We start from the raw sequence: 6,119 nt of genomic DNA, 5'->3' as shown, positions 1-6,119 counted from the left end.
TCCAGTCATCTGGCACTTCCCCCGTCCTCCATGATTTCTCAAAGAGAATAGACAGCGGTTCTGAGAGTTCTTCTGCCAGTTCCTTTATTACTCCAGGATGCAGTTCATCTGGCCCTGGAGATTTGAACTCATTCAAAGTAGTTAGGTGTTCCTTGACCATATGCCTATCAATCTCAAGCTGCAATCCTACCCTTTCAGCCTGTACTTCACCTTTGCCAGGGAGCTCATAGACCCTCTTTCAGGAGAAGACGGAGCCGAAGTAGGAATTGAGCACTTCTGCCTTTTCCTTGTCATCTGTTATAATTTTGCCATCCTTATTTAATAGTTGAACCACCATTTCTTTCCTCTATCTCTTACTATGGACGTATCTGAAGAAAGCCTTTTTGTTGCTGTTAGCAACCCTCGCTAACCTCAGCTTTAGCCTTCCTGACGCCATCCCTGCAATTCTGTGCTATCTGCCTGTACTCTTCCTTTGTTGCTTGGCCTTCTTTCCACTTCCTATATGTGTCCTTTTTTGTTTTCAGGTCATCTCTAAGCTTTTTGTGAAGCCACATTGGCTTCTTCTGTTGTCTTCCACCTTTTCTTCTTGTGGGAATGGTTTGTAATTGTGCCTTGATAATTTCCTTTTTTAAAAACCCCCACCCATCTTGGACTCCTTTTCTTGTTAGAGTCGCTTGCCATGGGACCTTACTTATCATTGTTCTGAGTTTATTAAAATCGGCTTTCCTAAAATCCAGGATACACGTTTGGCTACACTTGGCTTTTGCTTCCTTTGGAACCAAGAACTCAAGTGTAACATGGTCATTTTCCCCCAGAGTTCCTGTAACTGCTACTTTATTCACTAAGTCATCTCTGTTGGTTAGGATCAAGCCAAGGATAGCTGATCCTCTAGTTCCTTCCTCCACTTCCTGTAGGAGGAAATTATCAGCAACTCAAGTCAGGAATCTCTTGGAAGTGCCATGTTTTGCAGAATTTGTCTCCCAACAAATATCGGGGAAATTGAAGTCCTCCATTACTACTACATCTTGCTTCCTTGAAACATTTGCAAGTTGCTTTTCAAAAGTTTCATCCTCGTCTTCTCCTTGATTGGGTAGCCGGTAGTAGACTCCGACCACCATGTTCCTTTTATTCTTTGCTCCATTTATTTTAACCCAGATGCTCTTGATGGGGCTACCAAGCTCATCCTCCTGTATTTCTGTGCAGAGATAAGTATTTTTAACATATAGTGCAACTCCACCTCCCTTTCTGTTCCTTCTGTTCTTTTTTAACAAGTTCTATCCTTCAGTTGCTCTATTCCAGTCTTGGGAGTCATCCCACCAAGTTTCAGTTACACCTATTAAGTCATAATTTCCCTCCCTCATTAAGATTTCAAGTTCATTCTGTTTGTTTTCCATACTCTGGGCATTAGTATATAGACATTGAAGACCATGTGCTTTATAGTCTGGCTTTCTTCCTACATGTTTCTGAAGTCTATTATTGGGCGCTATTAGAGCTGTTCTCTCCGTTTCGGTGCATGAGCCTTCGTCCATTCTTACCCCCAACTTTACGTCTCCCTTCCCTGTAGGATTCAGTTTACAGCCCCCCGGTGAAGTTCTTCATGCTGTGGCCAAACATATTCTTCCCATCCTTTGTGAGGTGCAACCCATCCCTCGCCAACAGTCCATCTTCCAGGAAGAATAGCTCGTGGTCCCAGAATCCAAATCTCTCACGTCAGTACCACCTTCATAGCTAGTCATTCACCTGGAGTATTTTTCATTCCCTTTCTATCCCTCTTCTAACTACTGGAAGGATGGATGAGAAAACTGTGGGCCCCAAAGTTCTTGAGTTTTCTTCCCAAAGCTTCAAAGCCTGACATGATTTCTTCATACCTCCGCTTGGCGGTATCATTTGTTCCTACATGGATGAGAAGAAAGGGATACCTGTCAGTGGGCTTTATGAGTGTAGGCAACCCTTCAGTCATGTTTGTAATCTGTCCTCCTGGGAGACAGCATACCTGGTGAATCCATGGGTCTTCGTGACATACTTGGGTTTCAATCCCACACAGCAAGGAGTCTCCCACTACAACTACTCTTGTGTTGTAGGCCATGGTTTCATTGCCACTGCTTGACTGACCTTTAACCTCTTGCTCGCTCTCATGCGGGGTCCCCTGTAATTCTTCTTCTGCAGGCTGTCCTCCAGGCTCATCCAGTACCTGAAAATAGTTCCACAGTTCCACCGCTTCCACTGGTGCAGAGTGGCTTCTAGTTCTTCTGCTCCTAATTGTCACCCTTTTCCAAGGAGTATCCTCTACTTCATTTTTCCTCACCTCAGCATTTTCTTCTTCTGCCTCAGCTTGCTGTTGCTCTTCTAGCTTCTGTACTTTGCTTTGCTGCTATAGTTCCACCGTTCTGTCTAAGAACTCTTCGTCTTCTCTTATTCCCTGGAGGGTCAACAGTCGCCACTCCAGTCCTCTTACTCTTTCTTCCAACAGCCTGATCAACTTGCACTTGTTGCACATGTAGGCCATGTTGTTCTCAGGCAAGAAAACAAACATTGCACACACTCCTTGCAGGTCACCACCACTGGAGAGTCTTTTCCTTCGATAGTCTCTATTCCCTTTTTGGTTCTAGCTTTCTGATTGTACTGGAATAGCCTATGCTTTGTCCTCTATTCACTGGAGGTTAACAACAGAGTCTCACTGGTATGGGAGTGTGTGTTACAAGAAAAAGAAAGTTAAAAAATTGTTAGGGACCTCCCCCTTGACCTCCCCTGCCAAACTCCTGTTTCCTCTCCCTGTTTGCTCGCTATCTGGGAGCTTGCTTGCTTGTATAGCCCCTAGACCAGCTGGGGAAGCTTCCTCTGCTCTGCTCAGCTAGGAGACAGGAAACAGAGTGAAACTCCCCGCCCACACAGCTGCAGAGAGTAATCAGTCCACACCCCCTCAATTTAATTGGAGCTCTCAGGAGCACATGGTGAGCACTCAGAATGTAAAGTCCCTGGGCTTACTCCAGCCCATTCACTGCTTTGCCTTTGCCTCCTCTTCCACTGCAACTCCCCTGCCAAACTCCTGTTTGCTCTTCCTGTTTGCTCGCTCTGATCGCTCACTCTCTGGGAGCTTGCTTGCTTGTATAGCCTCTAGACCAGCTGGAGCAGCTTCCTCTGCTCTGCTTAGCCAAAAGACAGGAAACATTAGCAAAAGTCACATTAGCAAAAATAACAAAAATTACTTCTGATGTGCGTATTCAGGGGTCAAGCCTCATTGACCTGAAGGGGAATTACTGCTGAGTAGACACACTTATGTTTGTGCTGGAAAAGACATGCAGGGGAAACCAGCCCCTTTTCTAGCCTGATGGTGCACTGGATTGCTGTAATGAAGGTGTGAATTAGTTACTTCCAAAGGCAATAAACCAAGCAATGGAGAATCACAGCTTGGTAGAGCGCTTCACAGCCTTTAAGGAATTAGTGCTATTCTGATTGAGGGGGATCTCTGTACATTCTGAAGTGCACATTCAGAGGACAAGCCTCACTGAGCACAATGGGAGTTACTTCTGAGCAGACACTACTTGGTTTGTGCTGGGAAACACGGGCAGGAGAAGGAAATACCCTTTGACCAGGGTCACAGTGAAAGACACACCCCTGGGTAGGACTAGCATACCCGAGGTATACGTGGGGCTTGGGGCATACAACAACTATATTGGGGAAAACCTGACTTAAGGAAAAGAATCAGATTTTAAGCAGTCTCAGGAAATCCGGTTTTTCCCTGATAAGCTCTGGAGTGGCTGCTGAATGACCATGATGTCATGTATCCTTAATGACCTCCAAATGCAGCCAGCTCGGTGTAAATCGCTGGTGGAGACACCCCCTATGATTCTACACAAGTCTACTTAGAATAAGATGTACTGAGTTCAAGGGAACTTACTCCCAGGTAAGTGTATAGAACCGCAGCCCAAAGGGCTAGATGTGCCCGATCTCATCTGATCTTGGAAGCTAAGCAGGGTCAGCCCTGGTTAGTACTTGGATGGGAGACCACCTGGGAATCACGCTTCCTGCATTGAGCAGGGGGTTGGACTCAATAGTCTTGTAGGCCCCTTCCAACCCTATTATTCTATGATTTGATTCTATAGGCTTTGATTAACCTAGCCACCATTAATTTGTCTAATCCTTCTAAAAAGCCACTGAAGTTAGTGTCTGTCACCACACCTTGTGGTCCATCAGTAAATTACGTAATGTGTGAAGAAGCACTTCCTTTTGTAAATCCTGGACCTAACTGCCAGTGCTAACCAACTGTATTGGATGTCCCTGAATTCCAAAATGAGAGTTTAGCTCTCCAAACATTCATTATTCTACATACTTCTGTGTCCCCTCCTAAACTAAAACACACTGGGTTGTATCCAGCTTCCTCATTGCACCCTCAGAACAAATACTGCTGGTGGAATGGGACTTCCTCATCCTCTTCCCCCTCCCTGCAGCTCCCAGCGTGCCCTCCAAATCCGCTCCAGAGGATGGGAGATGTTGGATCCAACACCACATGCTTAAGGCTTTCTTCATAGGGAGGTGCTCTGAGCTCACCAGCTTAGCTGCCTTTCTGTACCTTATTTTTATTCAGCTCATATTCAGCTTGTATGAGCTGAATATGTACCTTCTATGCCCAATGGCCAATGCTGTCTGGGAATGATAGGAACTGCAGTCCAACACATCTGGAGAGCACCAGGTTTAGACTGCTTTAGAATAACAGCTGTGAGAATTACATAGAATTACATAAAATCATAGTGTTGGAAGGGGCCTACAAGACCATCAAGTCCAACCCCCTGCTCTATGCAGGAAGCCTGATTCCCAGGCTGTCTCCCATCCAAGTACTAACCAGGGCTGACCCTGCTTAGCTTTTGAGATCAGATGAGATTGGGCACATCCAGCCCTTTGCATGATTTTTATTGGATACTGTATTTTGCTGAGAGATGATGGAGAACCAGGGTTGAAGTACTATAAAGTGTAGAAGGGAGAAGAAACACACGAACCATTTCATGTGTCTTAGCTAGGGATGGTGTGTAAGGAGGGAAAAGGATAATTGTTCTTTGGTTCTTCTCCAGGTCTTTGCACTTAGATTTCAGGAGGGTAAGTACATTAGAAGCAGAAGGAAATTCAGGGAATTGTATTAGTTGGATTGGACCAAGGGGTAATGGGAATGTTGAGGCTAGTTTCTAGTAATTCCGAGCATGAGACACAGCTAGAATGAGTATTAGAGGCAGCAGAGAGGAGAGCAAAAGGCAAAACCAAGAAGGAGACCTAGCATAGAAGAAGCAAAAGCAAAGCCTTGAGTAACAGAAGCAGACTGCCATCATGAAAAGAATTAGTAACTGTGAAGATTTTGTATATTAGAGGTCTATGTTTCAGTTCACCAATGTATGTTCATCAGCATACAATGTCAAGTGTAACTTGTTTATGTGGCTGAGCCATCACAGATGGCTTGACCAATAAAACTTTCAAAGCTTTGGGAAAGGGGTAACACAGGCTTTGCCTGTGTGTCTACAAAGAAAAATATCTTGGGTAGCAGGCTGGGAAAGGCCCTAACTGGAGACTTTAGAGAACTGCTGTGAGTCAGGGGTAGATAGTACTGGGCAAAATAGACCAATGCTCTGACTCGAGATAAGGTAACTCCTTATACTTGCCTCCCATAATTTAAAACAGAATAATTTTCCATGGAGCAGTTCACACATTCAACTGCAAGATGCTACCTGAGGAGTGGTCAAGAGTCAATCCTTTGTATTCAGTTGAACTCAAATTAGCTGCACAACAACTTGAGTTATTTGAACCAACTTTGCAGCAGCTCATTGGCTAAGCCCAGCACCATGCAATGTTTGAATTACCAGGAGAAGGAATCTCTAGGAAGCTGCCAGGAAGTTTAGCAGAGATGATGACACACACAGTGTCTGATCCTTAGAGCAGACCTATTGCAGAATAGGATGCCAGAATCAAAGATTTGGAATTAGACCTTGTAATGGCATCTGTGTGAAATTTCTGCAGCAGCTGGATCCCCTAAAGCAGCCTTCCCCAACGTGGTGTTCTCCAAATATTTTGGACTTCAACTCCCATCAGCCCCAGCCAGCATGGCCAATGGTCAAGAATCCTGAGAAATGTAGTCC

The sequence above is a fragment of the Heloderma suspectum genome, chromosome 1 (genome assembly GCF_057233095.1).
Source record: "Heloderma suspectum isolate Gila_16-S chromosome 1, 16-S_ref, whole genome shotgun sequence".
In the NCBI taxonomy this organism is placed as follows: Eukaryota; Metazoa; Chordata; class Lepidosauria; order Squamata; family Helodermatidae; genus Heloderma; species Heloderma suspectum.
This window is presented reverse-complemented; position numbering follows the sequence as displayed.